Source organism: Triturus cristatus, chromosome 6 (genome assembly GCF_964204655.1).
Source record: "Triturus cristatus chromosome 6, aTriCri1.1, whole genome shotgun sequence".
NCBI classification, from domain to species: Eukaryota; Metazoa; Chordata; class Amphibia; order Caudata; family Salamandridae; genus Triturus; species Triturus cristatus.
Window position 1 is genome coordinate 99,454,270 of NC_140589.1, and position 25,104 is coordinate 99,479,373.

At 43.4% G+C, this 25,104-nt stretch overlaps 27 non-coding genes across 27 annotated transcripts; all 27 read right to left on the reverse strand.

The window, feature by feature from the left end:
* Window positions 1-832: 832 nt before the first annotated feature.
* Window positions 833-915, reverse strand: TRNAL-AAG (transfer RNA leucine (anticodon AAG)). The gene has a single exon. It is a non-coding gene; the product is annotated as a tRNA-Leu (tRNA).
* Window positions 916-1,101: 186 nt separating this feature from the next.
* Window positions 1,102-1,184, reverse strand: TRNAL-CAG (transfer RNA leucine (anticodon CAG)). The gene has a single exon. It is a non-coding gene; the product is annotated as a tRNA-Leu (tRNA).
* Window positions 1,185-1,816: 632 nt separating this feature from the next.
* Window positions 1,817-1,899, reverse strand: TRNAL-UAG (transfer RNA leucine (anticodon UAG)). Its single transcript has one exon. It is a non-coding gene; the product is annotated as a tRNA-Leu (tRNA).
* A 1,024-nt stretch (window positions 1,900-2,923) lies between these two features.
* Window positions 2,924-3,006, reverse strand: TRNAL-AAG (transfer RNA leucine (anticodon AAG)). The gene has a single exon. It is a non-coding gene; the product is annotated as a tRNA-Leu (tRNA).
* Window positions 3,007-3,192: 186 nt separating this feature from the next.
* TRNAL-CAG (transfer RNA leucine (anticodon CAG)) lies at window positions 3,193-3,275 on the reverse strand. Its single transcript has one exon. It is a non-coding gene; the product is annotated as a tRNA-Leu (tRNA).
* Window positions 3,276-3,907: 632 nt separating this feature from the next.
* TRNAL-UAG (transfer RNA leucine (anticodon UAG)) lies at window positions 3,908-3,990 on the reverse strand. Its single transcript has one exon. It is a non-coding gene; the product is annotated as a tRNA-Leu (tRNA).
* A 1,024-nt stretch (window positions 3,991-5,014) lies between these two features.
* On the reverse strand, window positions 5,015-5,097 carry TRNAL-AAG (transfer RNA leucine (anticodon AAG)). Its single transcript has one exon. It is a non-coding gene; the product is annotated as a tRNA-Leu (tRNA).
* A 901-nt stretch (window positions 5,098-5,998) lies between these two features.
* Window positions 5,999-6,081, reverse strand: TRNAL-UAG (transfer RNA leucine (anticodon UAG)). Its single transcript has one exon. It is a non-coding gene; the product is annotated as a tRNA-Leu (tRNA).
* Window positions 6,082-7,105: 1,024 nt separating this feature from the next.
* TRNAL-AAG (transfer RNA leucine (anticodon AAG)) lies at window positions 7,106-7,188 on the reverse strand. Its single transcript has one exon. It is a non-coding gene; the product is annotated as a tRNA-Leu (tRNA).
* A 186-nt stretch (window positions 7,189-7,374) lies between these two features.
* Window positions 7,375-7,457, reverse strand: TRNAL-CAG (transfer RNA leucine (anticodon CAG)). Its single transcript has one exon. It is a non-coding gene; the product is annotated as a tRNA-Leu (tRNA).
* A 632-nt stretch (window positions 7,458-8,089) lies between these two features.
* TRNAL-UAG (transfer RNA leucine (anticodon UAG)) lies at window positions 8,090-8,172 on the reverse strand. Its single transcript has one exon. It is a non-coding gene; the product is annotated as a tRNA-Leu (tRNA).
* Window positions 8,173-9,180: 1,008 nt separating this feature from the next.
* TRNAL-AAG (transfer RNA leucine (anticodon AAG)) lies at window positions 9,181-9,263 on the reverse strand. The gene has a single exon. It is a non-coding gene; the product is annotated as a tRNA-Leu (tRNA).
* A 900-nt stretch (window positions 9,264-10,163) lies between these two features.
* Window positions 10,164-10,246, reverse strand: TRNAL-UAG (transfer RNA leucine (anticodon UAG)). Its single transcript has one exon. It is a non-coding gene; the product is annotated as a tRNA-Leu (tRNA).
* A 3,383-nt stretch (window positions 10,247-13,629) lies between these two features.
* On the reverse strand, window positions 13,630-13,712 carry TRNAL-CAG (transfer RNA leucine (anticodon CAG)). Its single transcript has one exon. It is a non-coding gene; the product is annotated as a tRNA-Leu (tRNA).
* A 632-nt stretch (window positions 13,713-14,344) lies between these two features.
* On the reverse strand, window positions 14,345-14,427 carry TRNAL-UAG (transfer RNA leucine (anticodon UAG)). Its single transcript has one exon. It is a non-coding gene; the product is annotated as a tRNA-Leu (tRNA).
* A 1,008-nt stretch (window positions 14,428-15,435) lies between these two features.
* TRNAL-AAG (transfer RNA leucine (anticodon AAG)) lies at window positions 15,436-15,518 on the reverse strand. Its single transcript has one exon. It is a non-coding gene; the product is annotated as a tRNA-Leu (tRNA).
* A 186-nt stretch (window positions 15,519-15,704) lies between these two features.
* On the reverse strand, window positions 15,705-15,787 carry TRNAL-CAG (transfer RNA leucine (anticodon CAG)). The gene has a single exon. It is a non-coding gene; the product is annotated as a tRNA-Leu (tRNA).
* A 632-nt stretch (window positions 15,788-16,419) lies between these two features.
* TRNAL-UAG (transfer RNA leucine (anticodon UAG)) lies at window positions 16,420-16,502 on the reverse strand. The gene has a single exon. It is a non-coding gene; the product is annotated as a tRNA-Leu (tRNA).
* Window positions 16,503-17,526: 1,024 nt separating this feature from the next.
* Window positions 17,527-17,609, reverse strand: TRNAL-AAG (transfer RNA leucine (anticodon AAG)). The gene has a single exon. It is a non-coding gene; the product is annotated as a tRNA-Leu (tRNA).
* A 186-nt stretch (window positions 17,610-17,795) lies between these two features.
* TRNAL-CAG (transfer RNA leucine (anticodon CAG)) lies at window positions 17,796-17,878 on the reverse strand. The gene has a single exon. It is a non-coding gene; the product is annotated as a tRNA-Leu (tRNA).
* A 632-nt stretch (window positions 17,879-18,510) lies between these two features.
* TRNAL-UAG (transfer RNA leucine (anticodon UAG)) lies at window positions 18,511-18,593 on the reverse strand. Its single transcript has one exon. It is a non-coding gene; the product is annotated as a tRNA-Leu (tRNA).
* Window positions 18,594-19,886: 1,293 nt separating this feature from the next.
* TRNAL-CAG (transfer RNA leucine (anticodon CAG)) lies at window positions 19,887-19,969 on the reverse strand. Its single transcript has one exon. It is a non-coding gene; the product is annotated as a tRNA-Leu (tRNA).
* Window positions 19,970-21,977: 2,008 nt separating this feature from the next.
* On the reverse strand, window positions 21,978-22,060 carry TRNAL-CAG (transfer RNA leucine (anticodon CAG)). The gene has a single exon. It is a non-coding gene; the product is annotated as a tRNA-Leu (tRNA).
* Window positions 22,061-22,692: 632 nt separating this feature from the next.
* Window positions 22,693-22,775, reverse strand: TRNAL-UAG (transfer RNA leucine (anticodon UAG)). The gene has a single exon. It is a non-coding gene; the product is annotated as a tRNA-Leu (tRNA).
* Window positions 22,776-23,783: 1,008 nt separating this feature from the next.
* TRNAL-AAG (transfer RNA leucine (anticodon AAG)) lies at window positions 23,784-23,866 on the reverse strand. Its single transcript has one exon. It is a non-coding gene; the product is annotated as a tRNA-Leu (tRNA).
* Window positions 23,867-24,052: 186 nt separating this feature from the next.
* TRNAL-CAG (transfer RNA leucine (anticodon CAG)) lies at window positions 24,053-24,135 on the reverse strand. Its single transcript has one exon. It is a non-coding gene; the product is annotated as a tRNA-Leu (tRNA).
* A 632-nt stretch (window positions 24,136-24,767) lies between these two features.
* On the reverse strand, window positions 24,768-24,850 carry TRNAL-UAG (transfer RNA leucine (anticodon UAG)). The gene has a single exon. It is a non-coding gene; the product is annotated as a tRNA-Leu (tRNA).
* Window positions 24,851-25,104: the final 254 nt, after the last annotated feature.

Here is a 25,104-nt window from a genome sequence, read left to right on the forward strand (position 1 = left end):
CACCAGCTATTTAGGGTCCTGTATCCGACTCACAACATTTCCTTGCCTGCGACCTCTCTCTCTACACAAACAACTACAGCACAGGAAGTAGGAAGGCAATAGGTGGGGCAGTTTATGCAAATTTATGCTGCCAATGTGCCTTGCAGATTCATGCAGGATTTCTAGATCCTTGCTGGATACAAGAGAGTAGGGTTTGTTCCAGATAAACTATCCCTAGCAGGGAAAGTCTGAGCACAGGCACTCTTTTGCTCTTTAGCCCCTGGCCTGGGACTCACCCTCACTTGCTGAGGCGTGAAATTCTGCATACCAACTTTGCACAGAAGTATGTTTGTGGTTGTTTGGGGATGGGTGGGAGGTCAAGAGCAGGGAAAAGCAGGTCTCCTTCACTACTAGACTCCTCTTCTATGCCTCCCTGCCGTTCACTCACTCTGTCTTTGTTTCATTCTCTCCTTCCACAACACTCCTTCTCACTCACTCGCTCTATCACTTGTATTTTTGCCCTTGCTCTGCATTCTATAGTGGAAACATCTCTTGAATGAAGCATCTGAAAATGACGTGACATAAAATTTAAAACCTCCTTATTGGAAACCTAAAACATCACAAGACTTAATGTAACCCATTTCTTTCATAAAAAAGATTTTTAAAGTACCCCACAAAAGAAATATAAAACACCACGAGTGCTAGAAGAATATTACATTAACGTTAAAGATAGAATAGGGCAAATGCATTTGCAGTTGAAACTGAAGTTTGGTACTTATTCAGATATTATTTACATTGCCAATTTTTAGCTGAGATTCTAAAGGAACTGAGAGAGAAAATGGAATTCAAGTTTTGTCAGAAGTGGGATTCGAACCCACGCCTCCAGGAGAGACTGCGGCCTTAACGCAGCGCCTTAGACCACTCGGCCATCCTGACCCCATGCTGCTTTTTCATCTAAAGGGTGAGAAAGATATTAGGAACCAAAAAATGCACAGAGCTTAGGCCAATAGTGGCTAGAGCAAGAAAAAAACTCACTGCACTCTTCCAAGAAGACAATCCTATAAGCCACTGCGAGGGAAATGATCATATTTCTCAAGAAAAAAATTAGAGTAAACACAGGACTGTCAGAAGTGGGATTTGAACCCACGCCTCCAGAGGAGACTGCGACCTGAACGCAGCGCCTTAGACCACTCGGCCATCCTGACTTGCTTTCCCAGCATCTTCCAGAGGCCAGACAGCCATGCAGGTGAGGTACTGAAAAGGAATGCCCTCAATTTATTTATCCTATTATATGCACTTCCAACAGATCTTTGAACAATCTGTACAGAGCAGGACCTATGGAGAACTCTTTAGAACTTTGAGGCAAACAAAGAGAAAGTGCTATTCACCAGCCACTTGAACGGCTCAAAGCTGCTTTGAAATTGAGACAATAGCCACCTCTTGGCTGGCTAAAGCAATTTCAACAAGGGATCTCAAAGTCACAACATAGGGTGGAGTATGCAAATTTAAGCAGCCCCTGATCAAAGCCCTGAGGAGATTGCTGTAAGTGTGCTGGAGTCCAGTTGTCTACCAGATGAATGGCATTCTTCCAAATTTGCAGGGCCCGTCTGGCCAGGGCATACAAGAGCATGACTCTTCCAGATGACCTCTTACATGGGTCCTATGCTCATTTGGTAAGGATTGCGTTTTGTCAGCAAGACGTTATAGAACCTAAATATATGAGAAACCCCATCTCTCTTGACAAGAGGAGAACGGAATAAAGTGCCAAGTGAAGACCAACAGATGCAACTTCCATCAGATGTTAACCTGATAAAGGAGATTAAATCTCCAAAAGGCATGTCAGAAGTGGGATTCGAACCCACGCCTCCAAAGGAGACTGTGGCCTAAACACAGCGCCTTAGACCTCTCGGCCATCCTGACAGTATAGGCTTTTAATAAATGAATAAAAGTTACTCAGAAACGTCTACCTCCATGCAAGCCTGAAATAATTTAAACCTTCAAACACAAGGTGCAACTTTATGCACAGGACAATAAACACAGAAGAACACATACGAAAGCACTTTATTTCACAGGTATACAGTTTTCATGCTTTTAGAACACCACATACCTCTCACCAGCTATTTAGGGTCCTGTATCCGACTCACAACATTTCCTTGCCTGCGACCTCTCTCTCTACACAAACAACTACAGCACAGGAAGTAGGACGGCAATAGGTGGGGCAGTTTATGCAAATTTATGCTGCCAATGTGCCTTGCAGATTCATGCAGGATTTCTAGATCCTTGCTGGATACAAGAGAGTAGGCCTTGTTCCAGATAAACTATCCCTAGCAGGGAAAGTCTGAGCACAGGCACTCTTTTGCTCTTTAGCCCCTGGCCTGGGACTCACCCTCACTTGCTGAGGCGTGAAAATCTGCATACCAACTTTGCACAGAAGGTATGTTTGTGGTTGTTTGGGGATGGGTGGGAGATCAAGAGCAGGGAAAAGCAGGTCTCCTGCACTACTAGACTTCTCTTCTATGCCTCCCTGCCATTCACTCACTCTGTCTTTGTTTCATTCTCTCCTTCCACAACACTCCTTCTCACTCACTCGCTCTATCACTTGTATTTTTGCCCTTGCTCTGCATTCTATAGTGGAAACATCTCTTGAATGAAGCATCTGAAAATGACGTGACATAAAACTTAAAACCTCCTTATTGTAAACCTAAAACATCACAAGACTTAATGTAACCCATTTCTTTCATAAAAAAGATTTTTAAAGTACCCCACAAAACAAATATAAAACACCACGAGTGCTAGAAGAATATTACATTAACGTTAAAGATAGAATAGGGCAAATGCATTTGCAGTTGAAACTGAAGTTTGGTACTTATTCAGATATTATTTACATTGCCAATTTTTAGCTGAGATTCTAAAGGAACTGAGAGAGAAAATGGAATTCAAGTTTTGTCAGAAGTGGGATTTGAACCCACGCCTCCAGGAGAGACTGCGGCCTTAACGCAGCGCCTTAGACCACTCGGCCATCCTGACCCCATGCTGCTTTTTCATCTAAAGGGTGAAAAAGATATTAGGAACCAAAAAATGCACAGAGCTTAGGCCAATAGTGGCTAGAGCAAGAAAAAAACTCACTGCACTCTTCCAAGAAGACAATCCTATAAGCCACTGCGAGGGAAATGATCATATTTCTCAAGAAAAAAATTAGAGTAAACACAGGACTGTCAGAAGTGGGATTTGAACCCACACCTCCAGAGGAGACTGCGACCTGAACGCAGCGCCTTAGACCACTCGGCCATCCTGACTTGCTTTCCCAGCATCTTCCAGAGGCCAGACAGCCATGCAGGTGAGGTACTGAAAAGGAATGCCCTCAATTTATTTATCCTATTATATGCACTTCCAACAGATCTTTGAACAATCTGTACAGAGCAGGACCTATGGAGAACTCTTTAGAACTTTGAGGCGAACAAAGAGAAAGTGCTATTCACCAGCCACTTGAACGGCTCAAAGCTGCTTTGAAATTGAGACAATAGCCACCTCTTGGCTGGCTAAAGCAATTTCAACAAGGGATCTCAAAGTCACAACATAGGGTGGAGTATGCAAATTTAAGCAGCCCCTGATCAAAGCCCTAAGGAAATTGCTGTAAGTGTGCTGGAGTCCAGTTGTCTACCAGATGCATGGCATTCTTCCAAATTTGCAGGGCCCGTCTGGCCAGGGCATACAAGAGCATGACTCTTCCAGATGACCTCTTACATGGGTCCTATGCTCATTTGGTAAGGATTGCGCTTTGTCAGCAAGACGTTATAGAACCTAAATATATGAGAAACCCTATCTCTCTTGACAAGAGGAGAACGGAATAACGTGCCAAGTGAAGACCAACAGATGCAACTTCCATCAGATGTTAACCTGATAAAGGAGATTAAATCTCCAAAAGGCATGTCAGAAGTGGGATTCGAACCCACGCCTCCAAAGGAGACTGTGGCCTAAACACAGCGCCTTAGACCTCTCGGCCATCCTGACAGTATAGGCTTTTAAGAAATGAATAAAAGTTACTCAGAAACGTCTACCTCCATGCAAGCCTGAAATAATTTAAACCTTCAAACACAAGGTGCAACTTTATGCACAGGACAATAAACACAGAAGAACACATACGAAAGCACTTTATTTCACAGGTATACAGTTTTCATGCTTTTAGAACACCACATACCTCTCACCAGCTATTTAGGGTCCTGTATCCGACTCACAACATTTCCTTGCCTGCGACCTCTCTCTCTACACAAACAACTACAGCACAGGAAGTAGGAAGGCAATAGGTGGGGCAGTTTATGCAAATTTATGCTGCCAATGTGCCTTGCAGATTCATGCAGGATTTCTAGATCCTTGCTGGATACAAGAGAGTAGGCCTTGTTCCAGATAAACTATCCCTAGCAGGGAAAGTCTGAGCACAGGCACTCTTTTGCTCTTTAGCCCCTGGCCTGGGACTCACCCTCACTTGCTGAGGCGTGAAATTCTGCATACCAACTTTGCACAGAAGGTATGTTTGTGGTTGTTTGGGGATGGGTGGGAGGTCAAGAGCAGGGAAAAGCAGGTCTCCTTCACTACTAGACTACTCTTCTATGCCTCCCTGCCGTTCACTCACTCTGTCTTTGTTTCATTCTGTCCTTCCACAACACTCCTTCTCACTCACTCGCTCTATCACTTGTATTTTTGCCCTTGCTCTGCATTCTATAGTGGAAACATCTCTTGAATGAAGCATCTGAAAATGACGTGATATAAAATTTAAAACCTCCTTATTGGAAACCTAAAACATCACAAGACTTAATGTAACCCATTTCTTTCATAAAAAAGATTTTTAAAGTACCCCACAAAAGAAATATAAAACACCACGAGTGCTAGAAGAATATTACATTAACGTTAAAGATAGAATAGGGCAAATGCATTTGCAGTTGAAACTGAAGTTTGGTACTTATTCAGATATTATTTACATTGCCAATTTTTAGCTGAGATTCTAAAGGAACTGAGAGAGAAAATGGAATTCAAGTTTTGTCAGAAGTGGGATTCGAACCCACGCCTCCAGGAGAGACTGCGGCCTTAACGCAGCGCCTTAGACCACTCGGCCATCCTGACCCCATGCTGCTTTTTCATCTAAAGGGTGAGAAAGATATTAGGAACCAAAAAATGCACAGAGCTTAGGCCAATAGTGGCTAGAGCAAGAAAAAAACTCACTGCACTCTTCCAAGAAGACAATCCTATAAGCCACTGCGAGGGAAATGATCATATTTCTCAAGAAAAAAATTAGAGTAAACAGAGGACTGTCAGAAGTGGGATTTGAAACCACGCCTCCAGAGGAGACTGCGACCTGAACGCAGCGCCTTAGACCACTCGGCCATCCTGACTTGCTTTCCCAGCATCTTCCAGAGGCCAGACAGCCATGCAGGTGAGGTACTGAAAAGGAATGCCCTCAATTTATTTATCCTATTATATGCACTTCCAACAGATCTTTGAACAATCTGTACAGAGCAGGACCTATGGAGAACTCTTTAGAACTTTGAGGCAAACAAAGAGAAAGTGCTATTCACCAGCCACTTGAACGGCTCAAAGCTGCTTTGAAATTGAGACAATAGCCACCTCTTGGCTGGCTAAAGCAATTTCAACAAGGGATCTCAAAGTCACAACATAGGGTGGAGTATGCAAATTTAAGCAGCCCCTGATCAAAGCCCTGAGGAGATTGCTGTAAGTGTGCTGGAGTCCAGTTGTCTACCAGATGAATGGCATTCTTCCAAATTTGCAGGGCCCGTCTGGCCAGGGCATACAAGAGCATGACTCTTCCAGATGACCTCTTACATGGGTCCTATGCTCATTTGGTAAGGATTGCGCTTTGTCAGCAAGACGTTATAGAACCTAAATATATGAGAAACCCCATCTCTCTTGACAAGAGGAGAACGGAATAACGTGCCAAGTGAAGACCAACAGATGCAACTTCCATCAGATGTTAACCTGATAAAGGAGATTAAATCTCCAAAAGGCATGTCAGAAGTGGGAATCGAACCCACGCCTCCAAAGGAGACTGTGACCTAAACACAGCGCCTTAGACCTCTCGGCCATCCTGACAGTATAGGCTTTTAATAAATGAATAAAAGTTACTCAGAAACGTCTACCTCCATGCAAGCCTGAAATAATTTAAACCTTCAAACACAAGGTGCAACTTTATGCACAGGACAATAAACACAGAAGAACACATACGAAAGCACTTTATTTCACAGGTATACAGTTTTCATGCTTTTAGAACACCACATACCTCTCACCAGCTATTTAGGGTCCTGTCTCCGACTCACAACATTTCCTTGCCTGCGACCTCTCTCTCTACACAAACAACTACAGCACAGGAAGTAGGAAGGCAATAGGTGGGGCAGTTTATGCAAATTTATGCTGCCAATGTGCCTTGCAGATTCATGCAGGATTTCTAGATCCTTGCTGGATACAAGAGAGTAGGCCTTGTTCCAGATAAACTATCCCTAGCAGGGAAAGTCTGAGCACAGTCACTCTTTTGCTCTTTAGCCCCTGGCCTGGGACTCACCCTCACTTGCTGAGGCGTGAAAATCTGCATACCAACTTTGCACAGAAGGTATGTTTGTGGTTGTTTGGGGATGGGTGGGAGATCAAGAGCAGGGAAAAGCAGGTCTCCTGCACTACTAGACTTCTCTTCTATGCCTCCCTGCCATTCACTCACTCTGTCTTTGTTTCATTCTCTCCTTCCACAACACTCCTTCTCACTCACTCGCTCTATCACTTGTATTTTTGCCCTTGCTCTGCATTCTATAGTGGAAACATCTCTTGAATGAAGCATCTGAAAATGACGTGACATAAAGTTTAAAACCTCCTTATTGTAAACCTAAAACATCACAAGACTTAATGTAACCCATTTCTTTCATAAAAAAGATTTTTAAAGTACCCCACAAAAGAAATATAAAACACCACGAGTGCTAGAAGAATATTACATTAACGTTAAAGATAGAATAGGGCAAATGCATTTGCAGTTGAAACTGAAGTTTGGTACTTATTCAGATATTATTTACATTGCCAATTTTTAGCTGAGATTCTAAAGGAACTGAGAGAGAAAATGGAATTCAAGTTTTGTCAGAAGTGGGATTCGAACCCACGCCTCCAGGAGAGACTGCGGCCTTAACGCAGCGCCTTAGACCACTCGGCCATCCTGACCCCATGGTGCTTTTTCATCTAAAGGGTGAGAAAGATATTAGGAACCAAAAAATGCACAGAGCTTAGGCCAATAGTGGCTAGAGCAAGAAAAAAACTCACTGCACTCTTCCAAGAAGACAATCCTATAAGCCACTGCGAGGGAAATGATCATATTTCTCAAGAAAAAAATTAGAGTAAACACAGGACTGTCAGAAGTGGGATTTGAACCCACGCCTCCAGAGGAGACTGCGACCTGAACGCAGCGCCTTAGACCACTCGGCCATCCTGACTTGCTTTCCCAGCATCTTCCAGAGGCCAGACAGCCATGCAGGTGAGGTACTGAAAAGGAATGCCCTCAATTTATTTATCCTATTATATGCACTTCCAACAGATCTTTGAACAATCTGTACAGAGCAGGACCTATGGAGAACTCTTTAGAACTTTGAGGCAAACAAAGAGAAAGTGCTATTCACCAGCCACTTGAACGGCTCAAAGCTGCTTTGAAATTGAGACAATAGCCACCTCTTGGCTGGCTAAAGCAATTTCAACAAGGGATCTCAAAGTCACAACATAGGGTGGAGTATGCAAATTTAAGCAGCCCCTGATCAAAGCCCTGAGGAAATTGCTGTAAGTGTGCTGGAGTCCAGTTGTCTACCAGATGAATGGCATTCTTCCAAATTTGCTGGGCCCATCTGGCCAGGGCATACAAGAGCATGACTCTTCCAGATGACCTCTTACATGGGTCCTATGCTCATTTGGTAAGGATTGCGCTTTGTCAGCAAGACGTTATAGAACCTAAATATATGAGAAACCCCATCTCTCTTGACAAGAGGAGAACGGAATAACGTGCCAAGTGAAGACCAACAGATGCAACTTCCATCAGATGTTAACCTGATAAAGGAGATTAAATCTCCAAAAGGCATGTCAGAAGTGGGATTCGAACCCACGCCTCCAAAGGAGACTGTGGCCTAAACACAGCGCCTTAGACCTCTCGGCCATCCTGACAGTATATGCTTTTAAGAAATGAATAAAAGTTACTCAGAAACGTCTACCTCAATGCAAGCCTGAAATAATTTAAACCTTCAAACACAAGGTGCAACTTTATGCACAGGACAATAAACACAGAAGAACACATACGAAAGCACTTTATTTCACAGGTATACAGTTTTCATGCTTTTAGAACACCACATACCTCTCACCAGCTATTTAGGGTCCTGTATCCGACTCACAACATTTCCTTGCCTGCGACCTCTCTCTCTACACAAACAACTACAGCACAGGAAGTAGGAAGGCAATAGGTGGGGCAGTTTATGCAAATTTATGCTGCCAATGTGCCTTGCAGATTCATGCAGGATTTCTAGATCCTTGCTGGATACAAGAGAGTAGGCCTTGTTCCAGATAAACTATCCCTAGCAGGGAAAGTCTGAGCACAGGCACTCTTTTGCTCTTTAGCCCCTGGCCTGGGACTCACCCTCACTTGCTGAGGCGTGAAATTCTGCATACCAACTTTGCACAGAAGGTATGTTTGTGGTTGTTTGGGGATGGGTGGGAGGTCAAGAGCAGGGAAAAGCAGGTCTCCTTCACTACTAGACTCCTCTTCTATGCCTCCCTGCCATTCACTCACTCTGTCTTTGTTTCATTCTCTCCTTCCACAACACGCTCTATCACTTGTATTTTTGCCCTTGCTCTGCATTCTATAGTGGAAACATCTCTTGAATGAAGCATCTGAAAATGACGTGACATAAAATTTAAAACCTCCTTATTGGAAACCTAAAACATCACAAGACTTAATGTAACCCATTTCTTTCATAAAAAAGATTTTTAAAGTACCCCACAAAACAAATATAAAACACCACGAGTGCTAGAAGAATATTACATTAACGTTAAAGATAGAATAGGGCAAATGCATTTGCAGTTGAAACTGAAGTTTGGTACTTATTCAGATATTATTTACATTGCCAATTTTTAGCTGAGATTCTAAAGGAACTGAGAGAGAAAATGGAATTCAAGTTTTGTCAGAAGTGGGATTCGAACCCACGCCTCCAGGAGAGACTGCGGCCTTAACGCAGCGCCTTAGACCACTCGGCCATCCTGACCCCATGCTGCTTTTTCATCTAAAGGGTGAGAAAGATATTAGGAACCAAAAAATGCACAGAGCTTAGGCCAATAGTGGCTAGAGCAAGAAAAAAACTCACTGCACTCTTCCAAGAAGACAATCCTATAAGCCACTGCGAGGGAAATGATCATATTTCTCAAGAAAAAAATTAGAGTAAACACAGGACTGTCAAAGTGGGATTTGAACCCACACCTCCAGAGGAGACTGCGACCTGAACGCAGCGCCTTAGACCACTCGGCCATCCTGACTTGCTTTCCCAGCATCTTCCAGAGGCCAGACAGCCATGCAGGTGAGGTACTGAAAAGGAATGCCCTCAATTTATTTATCCTATTATATGCACTTCCAACAGATCTTTGAACAATCTGTACAGAGCAGGACCTATGGAGAACTCTTTAGAACTTTGAGGCGAACAAAGAGAAAGTGCTATTCACCAGCCACTTGAACGGCTCAAAGCTGCTTTGAAATTGAGACAATAGCCACCTCTTGGCTGGCTAAAGCAATTTCAACAAGGGATCTCAAAGTCACAACATAGGGTGGAGTATGCAAATTTAAGCAGCCCCTGATCAAAGCCCTAAGGAAATTGCTGTAAGTGTGCTGGAGTCCAGTTGTCTACCAGATGCATGGCATTCTTCCAAATTTGCAGGGCCCGTCTGGCCAGGGCATACAAGAGCATGACTCTTCCAGATGACCTCTTACATGGGTCCTATGCTCATTTGGTAAGGATTGCGCTTTGTCAGCAAGACGTTATAGAACCTAAATATATGAGAAACCCCATCTCTCTTGACAAGAGGAGAACGGAATAACGTGCCAAGTGAAGACCAACAGATGCAACTTCCATCAGATGTTAACCTGATAAAGGAGATTAAATGTCCAAAAGGCATGTCAGAAGTGGGATTCGAACCCACGCCTCCAAAGGAGACTGTGGCCTAAACACAGCGCCTTAGACCTCTCGGCCATCCTGACAGTATAGGCTTTTAAGAAATGAATAAAAGTTACTCAGAAACGTCTACCTCCATGCAAGCCTGAAATAATTTAAACCTTCAAACACAAGGTGCAACTTTATGCACAGGACAATAAACACAGAAGAACACATACGAAAGCACTTTATTTCACAGGTATACAGTTTTCATGCTTTTAGAACACCACATACCTCTCACCAGCTATTTAGGGTCCTGTATCCGACTCACAACATTTCCTTGCCTGCGACCTCTCTCTCTACACAAACAACTACAGCACAGGAAGTAGGAAGGCAATAGGTGGGGCAGTTTATGCAAATTTATGCTGCCAATGTGCCTTGCAGATTCATGCAGGATTTCTAGATCCTTGCTGGATACAAGAGAGTAGGGTTTGTTCCAGATAAACTATCCCTAGCAGGGAAAGTCTGAGCACAGGCACTCTTTTGCTCTTTAGCCCCTGGCCTGGGACTCACCCTCACTTGCTGAGGCGTGAAATTCTGCATACCAACTATGCACAGAAGGTATGTTTGTGGTTGTTTGGGGATGGGTGGGAGGTCAAGAGCAGGGAAAAGCAGGTCTCCTTCACTACTAGACTCCTCTTCTATGCCTCCCTGCCGTTCACTCACTCTGTCTTTGTTTCATTCTCTCCTTCCACAACACTCCTTCTCACTCACTCGCTCTATCACTTGTATTTTTGCCCTTGCTCTGCATTCTATAGTGGAAACATCTCTTGAATGAAGCATCTGAAAATGACGTGACATAAAATTTAAAACCTCCTTATTGGAAACCTAAAACATCACAAGACTTAATGTAACCCATTTCTTTCATAAAAAAGATTTTTAAAGTACCCCACAAAACAAATATAAAACCCCACGAGTGCTAGAAGAATATTACATTAACGTTAAAGATAGAATAGGGCAAATGCATTTGCAGTTGAAACTGAAGTTTGGTACTTATTCAGATATTATTTACATTGCCAATTTTTAGCTGAGATTCTAAAGGAACTGAGAGAGAAAATGGAATTCAAGTTTTGTCAGAAGTGGGATTCGAACCAACGCCTCCAGGAGAGACTGCGGCCTTAACGCAGCGCCTTAGACCACTCGGCCATCCTGACCCCATGCTGCTTTTTCATCTAAAGGGTGAGAAAGATATTAGGAAACAAAAAATGCACAGAGCTGAGGCCAATAGTGGCTAGAGCAAGAAAAAAACTCACTGCACTCTTCCAAGAAGACAATCCTATAAGCCACTGCGAGGGAAATGATCATATTTCTCAAGAAAATAATTAGAGTAAACACAGGACTGTCAGAAGAGGGATTTGAATCCACGCCTCCAGAGGAGACTGCGACCTGAACGCAGCGCCTTAGACCACTCGGCCATCCTGACTTGCTTTCCCAGCATCTTCCAGAGGCCAGACAGCCATGCAGGTGAGGTACTGAAAAGGAATGCCCTCAATTTATTTATCCTATTATATGCACTTCCAACAGATCTTTGAACAATCTGTACAGAGCAGGACCTATGGAGAACTCTTTAGAACTTTGAGGCGAACAAAGAGAAAGTGCTATTCACCAGCCACTTGAACGGCTCAAAGCTGCTTTGAAATTGAGACAATAGCCACCTCTTGGCTGGCTAAAGCAATTTCAACAAGGGATCTCAAAGTCACAACATAGGGTGGAGTATGCAAATTTAAGCAGCCCCTGATCAAAGCCCTAAGGAAATTGCTGTAAGTGTGCTGGAGTCCAGTTGTCTACCAGATGCATGGCATTCTTCCAAATTTGCAGGGCCCGTCTGGCCAGGGCATACAAGAGCATGACTCTTCCAGATGACCTCTTACATGGGTCCTATGCTCATTTGGTAAGGATTGCGCTTTGTCAGCAAGACGTTATAGAACCTAAATATATGAGAAACCCCATCTCTCTTGACAAGAGGAGAACGGAATAACGTGCCAGGTGAAGACCAACAGATGCAACTTCCATCAGATGTTAACCTGATAAAGGAGATTAAATCTCCAAAAGGAATGTCAGAAGTGGAATTCGAACCCACGCCTCCAAAGGAGACTGTGGCCTAAACACAGCACCTTAGACCTCTCGGCCATCCTGACAGTATAGGCTTTTAAGAAATGAATAAAAGTTACTCAGAAACGTCTACCTCCATGCAAGCCTGAAATAATTTAAACCTTCAAACACAAGGTGCAACTTTATGCACAGGACAATAAACACAGAAGAACACATACGAAAACACTTTATTTCACAGGTATACAGTTTTCATGCTTTTAGAACACCACATACCTCTCACCAGCTATTTAGGGTCCTGTATCCGACTCACAACATTTCCTTGCCTGCGACCTCTCTCTCTACACAAACAACTACAGCACAGGAAGTAGGAAGGCAATAGGTGGGGCAGTTTATGCAAATTTATGCTGCCAATGTGCCTTGCAGATTCATGCAGGATTTCTAGATCCTTGCTGGATACAAGAGAGTAGGCCTTGTTCCAGATAAACTATCCCTAGCAGGGAAAGTCTGAGCACAGGCACTCTTTTGCTCTTTAGCCCCTGGCCTGGGACTCACCCTCACTTGCTGAGGCGTGAAAATCTGCATACCAACTTTGCACAGAAGGTATGTTTGTGGTTGTTTGGGGATGGGTGGGAGGTCAAGAGCAGGGAAAAGCAGGTCTCCTGCACTACTAGACTCCTCTTCTATGCCTCCCTGCCGTTCACTCACTCTGTCTTTGTTTCATTCTCTCCTTCCACAACACTCCTTCTCACTCACTCGCTCTATCACTTGTATTTTTGCCCTTGCTCTGCATTCTATAGTGGAAACATCTCTTGAATGAAGCATCTGAAAATGACGTGACATAAAGTTTAAAACCTCCTTATTGTAAACCTAAAACATCACAAGACTTAATGTAACCCATTTCTTTCATAAAAAAGATTTTTAAAGTACCCCACAAAAGAAATATAAAACACCACGAGTGCTAGAAGAATATTACATTAACGTTAAAGATAGAATAGGGCAAATGCATTTGCAGTTGAAACTGAAGTTTGGTACTTATTCAGATATTATTTACATTGCCAATTTTTAGCTGAGATTCTAAAGGAACTGAGAGAGAAATGGAATTCAAGTTTTGTCAGAAGTGGGATTCGAACCTACGCCTCCAGGAGAGACTGCGGCCTTAACGCAGCGCCTTAGACCACTCGGCCATCCTGACCCCATGGTGCTTTTTCATCTAAAGGGTGAGAAAGATATTAGGAACCAAAAAATGCACAGAGCTTAGGCCAATAGTGGCTAGAGCAAGAAAAAAACTCACTGCACTCTTCCAAGAAGACAATCCTATAAGCCACTGCGAGGGAAATGATCATATTTCTCAAGAAAAAAATTAGAGTAAACACAGGACTGTCAGAAGTGGGATTTGAACCCACGCCTCCAGAGGAGACTGCGACCTGAACGCAGCGCCTTAGACCACTCGGCCATCCTGACTTGCTTTCCCAGCATCTTCCAGAGGCCAGACAGCCATGCAGGTGAGGTACTGAAAAGGAATGCCCTCAATTTATTTATCCTATTATATGCACTTCCAACAGATCTTTGAACAATCTGTACAGAGCAGGACCTATGGAGAACTCTTTAGAACTTTGAGGCAAACAAAGAGAAAGTGCTATTCACCAGCCACTTGAACGGCTCAAAGCTGCTTTGAAATTGAGACAATAGCCACCTCTTGGCTGGCTAAAGCAATTTCAACAAGGGATCTCAAAGTCACAACATAGGGTGGAGTATGCAAATTTAAGCAGCCCCTGATCAAAGCCCTGAGGAAATTGCTGTAAGTGTGCTGGAGTCCAGTTGTCTACCAGATGAATGGCATTCTTCCAAATTTGCTGGGCCCGTCTGGCCAGGGCATACAAGAGCATGACTCTTCCAGATGACCTCTTACATGGGTCCTATGCTCATTTGGTAAGGATTGCGCTTTGTCAGCAAGACGTTATAGAACCTAAATATATGAGAAACCCCATCTCTCTTGACAAGAGGAGAACGGAATAACGTGCCAAGTGAAGACCAACAGATGCAACTTCCATCAGATGTTAACCTGATAAAGGAGATTAAATCTCCAAAAGGCATGTCAGAAGTGGGATTCGAACCCACGCCTCCAAAGGAGACTGTGGCCTAAACACAGCGCCTTAGACCTCTCGGCCATCCTGACAGTATATGCTTTTAAGAAATGAATAAAAGTTACTCAGAAACGTCTACCTCAATGCAAGCCTAAAATAATTTAAACCTTCAAACACAAGGTGCAACTTTATGCACAGGACAATAAACACAGAAGAACACATACGAAAGCACTTTATTTCACAGGTATACAGTTTTCATGCTTTTAGAACACCACATACCTCTCACCAGCTATTTAGGGTCCTGTATCCGACTCACAACATTTCCTTGCCTGCGGCCTCTCTCTCTACACAAACAACTACAGCACAGGAAGTAGGAAGGCAATAGGTGGGGCAGTTTATGCAAATTTATGCTGCCAATGTGCCTTGCAGATTCATGCAGGATTTCTAGATCCTTGCTGGATACAAGAGAGTAGGCCTTGTTCCAGATAAACTATCCCTAGCAGGGAAAGTCTGAGCACAGGCACTCTTTTGCTCTTTAGCCCCTGGCCTGGGACTCACCCTCACTTGCTGAGGCGTGAAATTCTGCATACCAACTTTGCACAGAAGGTATGTTTGTGGTTGTTTGGGGATGGGTGGGAGGTCAAGAGCATGGAAAAGCAGGTCTCCTTCACTACTAGACTCCTCTTCTATGCCTCCCTGCCATTCACTCACTCTGTCTTTGTTTCATTCTCTCCTTCCACAACACGCTCTATCACTTGTATTTTTGCCCTTGCTCTGCATTCTATAGTGGAAACATCTCTTGAATGAAGCATCTGAAAATGACGTGACATAAAATTTAAAACCTCCTTATTGGAAACCTAAAACATCACAAGACTTAATGTAACCCATTTCTTTCATAAAAAAGATTTTTAAAGTACCCCACAAAACAAATATAAAACACCACGAGTGCTAGAAGAATATTACATTAACGTTAAAGATAGAATAGGGCAAATGCATTTGCAGTTGAAACTGAAGTTTGGTACTTATTCAGATATTATTTACATTGCCAATTTTTAGCTGAGATTCTAAAGGAACTGAGAGAGAAAATGGAATTCAAGTTTTGTCAGAAGTGGGATTCGAACCCACGCCTCCACGAGAGACTGCGGCCTTAACGCAGCGCCTTAGACCACTCGGCCATCCTGACCCCATGCTGCTTTTTCATCTAAAGGGTGAGAAAGATATTAGGAACCAAAAAATGCACAGAGCTGAGGCCAATAGTGGCTAGAGCAAGAAAAAAACTCACTGCACTCTTCCAAGAAGACAATCCTATAAGCCACTGCGAGGGAAATGATCATATTTCTCAAGAAAATAATTAGAGTAAACACAGGACTGTCAGAAGTGGGATTTGAACCCACGCCTCCAGAGGAGACTGCGACCTGAACGCAGCGCCTTAGACCACTCGGCCATCCTGACTTTCTTTCCCAGCATCTTCCAGAGGCCAGACAGCCATGCAGGTGAGGTACTGAAAAGGAATGCCCTCAATTTATTTATCCTATTATATGCACTTCCAACAGATCTTTGAACAATCTGTACAGAGCAGGACCTATGGAGAACTCTTTAGAACTTTGAGGCGAACAAAGAGAAAGTGCTATTCACCAGCCACTTGAACGGCTCAAAGCTGCTTTGAAATTGAGACAATAGCCACCTCTTGGCTGGCTAAAGCAATTTCAACAAGGGATCTCAAAGTCACAACATAGGGTGGAGTATGCAAATTTAAGCAGCCCCTGATCAAAGCCCTAAGGAAATTGCTGTAAGTGTGCTGGAGTCCAGTTGTCTACCAGATGCATGGCATTCTTCCAAATTTGCAGGGCCCGTCTGGCCAGTGCATACAAGAGCATGACTCTTCCAGATGACCTCTTACATGGGTCCTATGCTCATTTGGTAAGGATTGCGCTTTGTCAGCAAGACGTTATAGAACCTAAATATATGAGAAACCCCATCTCTCTTGACAAGAGGAGAACGGAATAACGTGCGAAGTGAAGACCAACAGATGCAACTTCCATCAGATGTTAACCTGATAAAGGAGATTAAATCTCCAAAAGGCATGTCAGAAGTGGGATTCGAACCCACGCCTCCAAAGGAGACTGTGGCCTAAACACAGCGCCTTAGACCTCTCGGCCATCCTGACAGTATAGGCTTTTAAGAAATGAATAAAAGTTACTCAGAAACGTCTACCTCCATGCAAGCCTGAAATAATTTAAACCTTCAAACACAAGGTGCAACTTTATGCACAGGACAATAAACACAGAAGAACACATACGAAAGCACTTTATTTCACAGGTATACAGTTTTCATGCTTTTAGAACACCACATACCTCTCACCAGCTATTTAGGGTCCTGTATCCGACTCACAACATTTCCTTGCCTGCGACCTATCTCTCTACACAAACAACTACAGCACAGGAAGTAGGAAGGCAATAGGTGGGGCAGTTTATGCAAATTTATGCTGCCAATGTGCCTTGCAGATTCATGCAGGATTTCTAGATCCTTGCTGGATACAAGAGAGTAGGCCTTGTTCCAGATAAACTATCCCTAGCAGGGAAAGTCTGAGCACAGGCACTCTTTTGCTCTTTAGCCCCTGGCCTGGGACTCACCCTCACTTGCTGAGGCATGAAATTCTGCATACCAACTTTGCACAGAAGGTATGTTTGTGGTTGTTTGGGGATGGGTGGGAGGTCAAGAGCAGGGAAAAGCAGGTCTCCTTCACTACTAGACTACTCTTCTATGCCTCCCTGCCGTTCACTCACTCTGTCTTTGTTTCATTCTCTCCTTCCACAACACTCCTTCTCACTCACTCGCTCTATCACTTGTATTTTTGCCCTTGCTCTGCATTCTATAGTGGAAACATCTCTTGAATGAAGCATCTGAAAATGACGTGACATAAAATTTAAAACCTCCTTATTGGAAACCTAAAACATCACAAGACTTAATGTAACCCATTTCTTTCATAAAAAAGATTTTTAAAGTACCCCACAAAACAAATATAAAACACCACGAGTGCTAGAAGAATATTACATTAACGTTAAAGATAGAATAGGGCAAATGCATTTGCAGTTGAAACTGAAGTTTGGTACTTATTCAGATATTATTTACATTGCCAATTTTTAGCTGAGATTCTAAAGGAACTGAGAGAGAAAATGGAATTCAAGTTTTGTCAGAAGTGGGATTCGAACCCACGCCTCCAGGAGAGACTGCGGCCTTAACGCAGCGCCTTAGACCACTCGGCCATCCTGACCCCATGCTGCATTTTCATCTAAAGGGTGAGAAAGATATTAGGAACCAAAAAATGCACAGAGCTTAGGCCAATAGTGGCTAGAGCAAGAAAAAAACTCACTGCACTCTTCCAAGAAGACAATCCTATAAGCCACTGCGAGGGAAATGATCATATTTCTCAAGAAAAAAATTATAGTAAACAGAGGACTGTCAGAAGTGGGATTTGAACCCACGCCTCCAGAGGAGACCGCGACCTGAACGCAACGCCTTAGACCACTCGGCCATCCTGACTTGTTTTCCCAGCATCTTCCAGAGGCCAGACAGCAATGCAGGTGAGGTACTGAAAAGGAATGCCCTCAATTTATTTATCCTATTATATGCACTTCCAACAGATCTTTGAACAATCTGTACAGAGCAGGACCTATGGAGAACTCTTTAGAACTTTGAGGCGAACAAAGAGAAAGTGCTATTCACCAGCCACTTGAACGGCTCAAAGCTGCTTTGAAATTGACACAATAGCCACCTCTTGGCTGGCTAAAGCAATTTCAACAAGGGATCTCAAAGTCACAACATAGGGTGGAGTATGCAAATTTAAGCAGCCCCTGATCAAAGCCCTGAGGAAATTGCTGTAAGTGTGCTGGAGTCCAGTTGTCTACCAGATGAATGGCATTCTTCCAAATTTGCTGGGCCCGTCTGGCCAGGGCATACAAGTGCATGACTCTTCCAGATGACCTCTTACATGGGTCCTATGCTCATTTGGTAAGGATTGCGCTTTGTCAGCAAGACGTTATAGAACCTAAATATATGAGAAACCCCATCTCTCTTGACAAGAGGAGAACGGAATAACGTGCCAAGTGAAGACCAACAGATGCAACTTCCATCAGATGTTAACCTGATAAAGGAGATTAAATCTCCAAAAGGCATGTCAGAAGTGGGATTCGAACCCACGCCTCCAAAGGAGACTGTGGCCTAAACACAGCGCCTTAGACCTCTCGGCCATCCTGACAGTATATGCTTTTAAGAAATGAATAAAAGTTACTCAGAAACGTCTACCTCAATGCAAGCCTGAAATAATTTAAACCTTCAAACACAAGGTGCAACTTTATGCACAGGACAATAAACACAGAAGAACACATACGAAAGCACTTTATTGCACAGGTATACAGTTTTCATGCTTTTAGAACACCACATACCTCTCACCAGCTAATTAGGGTCCTGTATCCGACTCACAACATTTCCTTGCCTGCGACCTCTCTCTCTACACAAACAACTACAGCACAGGAAGTAGGAAGGCAATAGGTGGGGCAGTTTATGCAAATTTATGCTGCCAATGTGCCTTGCAGATTCATGCAGGATTTCTAGATCCTTGCTGGATACAAGAGAGTAGGCCTTGTTCCAGATAAACTATCCCTAGCAGGGAAAGTCTGAGCACAGGCACTCTTTTGCTCTTTAGCCCCTGGCCTGGGACTCACACTCACTTGCTGAGGCGTGAAATTCTGCATACCAACTTTGCACAGAAGGTATGTTTGTGGTTGTTTGGGGATGGGTGGGAGGTCAAGAGCAGGGAAAAGCAGGTCTCCTTCACTACTAGACTCCTCTTCTATGCCTCCCTGCCATTCACTCACTCTGTCTTTGTTTCATTCTCTCCTTCCACAACACTCCTTCTCACTCACTCGCTCTATCACTTGTATTTTTGCCCGTGCTCTGCATTCTATAGTGGAAACATCTCTTGAATGAAGCATCTGAAAATGACGTGACATAAAGTTTAAAACCTCCTTATTGTAAACCTAAAACATAATAAGACTTAATGTAACCCATTTCTTTCATAAAAAAGATTTTTAAAGTACCCCACAAAAGAAATATAAAACACCACGAGTGCTAGAAGAATATTACATTAACGTTAAAGATAGAATAGGGCAAATGCATTTGCAGTTGAAACTGAAGTTTGGTACTTATTCAGATATTATTTACATTGCCAATTTTTAGCTGAGATTCTAAAGGAACTGAGAGAGAAAATGGAATTGAAGTTTTGTCAGAAGTGGGATTCGAACCCACGCCTCCAGGAGAGACTGCGGCCTTAACGCAGCGCCTTAGACCACTCGGCCATCATGACCCCATGGTGCTTTTTCATCTAAAGGGTGAGAAAGATATTAGGAACCAAAAAATGCACAGAGCTTAGGCCAATAGTGGCTAGAGCAAGAAAAAAACTCACTGCACTCTTCCAAGAAGACAATCCTATAAGCCACTGCGAGGGAAATGATCATATTTCTCAAGAAAAAAATTAGAGTAAACACAGGACTGTCAGAAGTGGGATTTGAACCCACGCCTCCAGAGGAGACTGCGACCTGAACGCAGCGCCTTAGACCACTCGGCCATCCTGACTTGCTTTCCCAGCATCTTCCAGAGGCCAGACAGCCATGCAGGTGAGGTACTGAAAAGGAATGCCCTCAATTTATTTATCCTATTATATGCACTTCCAACAGATCTTTGAACAATCTGTACAGAGCAGGACCTATGGAGAACTCTTTGGAACTTTGAGGCAAACAAAGAGAAAGTGCTATTCACCAGCCACTTGAACGGCTCAAAGCTGCTTTGAAATTGAGACAATAGCCACCTCTTGGCTGGCTAAAGCAATTTCAACAAGGGATCTCAAAGTCACAACATAGGGTGGAGTATGCAAATTTAAGCAGCCCCTGATCAAAGCCCTGAGGAGATTGCTGTAAGTGTGCTGGAGTCCAGTTGTCTACCAGATGAATGGCATTCTTCCAAATTTGCAGGGCCCGTCTGGCCAGGGCATACAAGAGCATGACTCTTCCAGATGACCTCTTACATGGGTCCTATGCTCATTTGGTAAGGATTGCGTTTTGTCAGCAAGACGTTATAGAACCTAAATATATGAGAAACCCCATCTCTCTTGACAAGAGGAGAACGGAATAAAGTGCCAAGTGAAGACCAACAGATGCAACTTCCATCAGATGTTAACCTGATAAAGGAGATTAAATCTCCAAAAGGCATGTCAGAAGTGTGATTCGAAACCACGCCTCCAAAGGAGACTGTGGCCTAAACACAGCGCCTTAGACCTCTCGGCCATCCTGACAGTATAGGCTTTTAATAAATGAATAAAAGTTACTCAGAAACGTCTACCTCCATGCAAGCCTGAAATAATTTAAACCATCAAACACAAGGTGCAACTTTATGCACAGGACAATAAACACAGAAGAACACATACGAAAGCACTTTATTTCACAGGTATACAGTTTTCATGCTTTTAGAACACCACATACCTCTCACCAGCTATTTAGGGTCCTGTATCCGACTCACAACATTTCCTTGCCTGCGACCTCTCTCTCTACACAAACAACTACAGCACAGGAAGTAGGAAGGCAATAGGTGGGGCAGTTTATGCAAATTTATGCTGCCAATGTGCCTTGCAGATTCATGCAGGATTTCTAGATCCTTGCTGGATACAAGAGAGTAGGCCTTGTTCCAGATAAACTATCCCTAGCAGGGAAAGTCTGAGCACAGGCACTCTTTTGCTCTTTAGCCCCTGGCCTGGGACTCACCCTCACTTGCTGAGGCGTGAAATTCTGCATACCAACTTTGCACAGAAGGTATGTTTGTGGTTGTTTGGGGATGGGTGGGAGGTCAAGAGCAGGGAAAAGCAGGTCTCCTTCACTACTAGACTCCTCTTCTATGCCTCCCTGCCATTCACTCACTCTGTCTTTGTTTCATTCTCTCCTTCCACAACACTCCTTCTCACTCACTCGCTCTATCACTTGTATTTTTGCCCTTGCTCTGTATTCTATAGTGGAAACATCTCTTGAATGAAGCATCTGAAAATGATGTGACATAAAATTTAAAACCTCCTTATTGGAAACCTAAAACATCACAAGACTTAATGTAACCCATTTCTTTCATAAAAAAGATTTTTAAAGTACCCCACAAAACAAATATAAAACACCACGAGTGCTAGAAGAATATTACATTAACGTTAAAGATAGAATAGGGCAAATGCATTTGCAGTTGAAACTGAAGTTTGGTACTTATTCAGATATTATTTACATTGCCAATTTTTAGCTGAGATTCTAAAGGAACTGAGAGAGAAAATGGAATTCAAGTTTTGTCAGAAGTGGGATTCGAACCTACGCCTCCAGGAGAGACTGCGGCCTTAACGCAGCGCCTTAGACCACTCGGCCATCCTGACCCCATGGTGCTTTTTCATCTAAAGGGTGAGAAAGATATTAGGAACCAAAAAATGCACAGAGCTTAGGCCAATAGTGGCTAGAGCAAGAAAAAAACTCACTGCACTCTTCCAAGAAGACAATCCTATAAGCCACTGCCAGGGAAATGATCATATTTCTCAAGAAAAAAATTAGAGTAAACACATGACTGTCAGAAGTGGGATTTGAACCCACGCCTCCAGAGGAGACTGCGACCTGAACGCAGCGCCTTAGACCACTCGGCCATCCTGACTTGCTTTCCCAGCATCTTCCAGAGGCCAGACAGCCATGCAGGTGAGGTACTGAAAAGGAATGCCCTCAATTTATTTATCCTATTATATGCACTTCCAACAGATCTTTGAACAATCTGTACAGAGCAGGACCTATGGAGAACTCTTTAGAACTTTGAGGCAAACAAAGAGAAAGTGCTATTCACCAGTCACTTGAACGGCTCAAAGCTGCTTTGAAATTGAGACAATAGCCACCTCTTGGCTGGCTAAAGCAATTTCAACAAGGGATCTCAAAGTCACAACATAGGGTGGAGTATGCAAATTTAAGCAGCCCCTGATCAAAGCCCTGAGGAAATTGCTGTAAGTGTGCTGGAGTCCAGTTGTCTACCAGATGAATGGCATTCTTCCAAATTTGCTGGGCCCGTCTGGCCAGGGCATACAAGAGCATGACTCTTCCAGATGACCTCTTACATGGGTCCTATGCTCATTTGGTAAGGATTGCGCTTTGTCAGCAAGACGTTATAGAACCTAAATATATGAGAAACCCCATCTCTCTTGACAAGAGGAGAACGGAATAACGTGCCAAGTGAAGACCAACAGATGCAACTTCCATCAGATGTTAACCTGATAAAGGAGATTAAATCTCCAAAAGGCATGTCAGAAGTGGGATTCGAACCCACGCCTCCAAAGGAGACTGTGGCCTAAACACAGCGCCTTAGACCTCTCGGCCATCCTGACAGTATATGCTTTTAAGAAATGAATAAAAGTTACTCAGAAACGTCTACCTCAATGCAAGCCTAAAATAATTTAAACCTTCAAACACAAGGTGCAACTTTATGCACAGGACAATAAACACAGAAGAACACATACGAAAGCACTTTATTTCACAGGTATACAGTTTTCATGCTTTTAGAACACCACATACCTCTCACCAGCTATTTAGGGTCCTGTATCCGACTCACAACATTTCCTTGCCTGCGACCTCTCTCTCTACACAAACAACTACAGCACAGGAAGTAGGAAGGCAATAGGTGGGGCAGTTTATGCAAATTTATGCTGCCAATGTGCCTTGCAGATTCATGCAGGATTTCTAGATCCTTGCTGGATACAAGAGAGTAGGCCTTGTTCCAGATAAACTATCCCTAGCAGGGAAAGTCTGAGCACAGGCACTCTTTTGCTCTTTAGCCCCTGGCCTGGGACTCACCCTCACTTGCTGAGGCGTGAAATTCTGCATACCAACTTTGCACAGAAGGTATGTTTGTGGTTGTTTGGGGATGGGTGGGAGGTCAAGAGCATGGAAAAGCAGGTCTCCTTCACTACTAGACTCCTCTTCTATGCCTCCCTGCCATTCACTCACTCTGTCTTTGTTTCATTCTCTCCTTCCACAACACGCTCTATCACTTGTATTTTTGCCCTTGCTCTGCATTCTATAGTGGAAACATCTCTTGAATGAAGCATCTGAAAATGACGTGACATAAAATTTAAAACCTCCTTATTGGAAACCTAAAACATCACAAGACTTAATGTAACCCATTTCTTTCATAAAAAAGATTTTTAAAGTACCCCACAAAACAAATATAAAACACCACGAGTGCTAGAAGAATATTACATTAACGTTAAAGATAGAATAGGGCAAATGCATTTGCAGTTGAAACTGAAGTTTGGTACTTATTCAGATATTATTTACATTGCCAATTTTTAGCTGAGATTCTAAAGGAACTGAGAGAGAAAATCGAATTCAAGTTTTGTCAGAAGTGGGATTCGAACCCACGCCTCCACGAGAGACTGCGGCCTTAACGCAGCGCCTTAGACCACTCGGCCATCCTGACCCCATGCTGCTTTTTCATCTAAAGGGTGAGAAAGATATTAGGAACCAAAAAATGCACAGAGCTGAGGCCAATAGTGGCTAGAGCAAGAAAAAAACTCACTGCACTCTTCCAAGAAGACAATCCTATAAGCCACTGCGAGGGAAATGATCATATTTCTCAAGAAAATAATTAGAGTAAACACAGGACTGTCAGAAGTGGGATTTGAACCCACGCCTCCAGAGGAGACTGCGACCTGAACGCAGCGCCTTAGACCACTCGGCCATCCTGACTTTCTTTCCCAGCATCTTCCAGAGGCCAGACAGCCATGCAGGTGAGGTACTGAAAAGGAATGCCCTCAATTTATTTATCCTATTATATGCACTTCCAACAGATCTTTGAACAATCTGTACAGAGCAGGACCTATGGAGAACTCTTTAGAACTTTGAGGCGAACAAAGAGAAAGTGCTATTCACCAGCCACTTGAACGGCTCAAAGCTGCTTTGAAATTGAGACAATAGCCACCTCTTGGCTGGCTAAAGCAATTTCAACAAGGGATCTCAAAGTCACAACATAGGGTGGAGTATGCAAATTTAAGCAGCCCCTGATCAAAGCCCTAAGGAAATTGCTGTAAGTGTGCTGGAGTCCAGTTGTCTACCAGATGCATGGCATTCTTCCAAATTTGCAGGGCCCGTCTGGCCAGTGCATACAAGAGCATGACTCTTCCAGATGACCTCTTACATGGGTCCTATGCTCATTTGGTAAGGATTGCGCTTTGTCAGCAAGACGTTATAGAACCTAAATATATGAGAAACCCCATCTCTCTTGACAAGAGGAGAACGGAATAACGTGCGAAGTGAAGACCAACAGATGCAACTTCCATCAGATGTTAACCTGATAAAGGAGATTAAATCTCCAAAAGGCATGTCAGAAGTGGGATTCGAACCCACGCCTCCAAAGGAGACCGTGGCCTAAACACAGCGCCTTAGACCTCTCGGCCACCCTGACAGTATAGGCTTTTAAGAAATGAATAAAAGTTACTCAGAAACGTCTACCTCCATGCAAGCCTGAAATAATTTAAACCTTCAAACACAAGGTGCAACTTTATGCACAGGACAATAAACACAGAAGAACACATACGAAAGCACTTTATTTCACAGGTATACAGTTTTCATGCTTTTAGAACACCACATACCTCTCACCAGCTATTTAGGGTCCTGTATCCGACTCACAACATTTCCTTGCCTGCGACCTATCTCTCT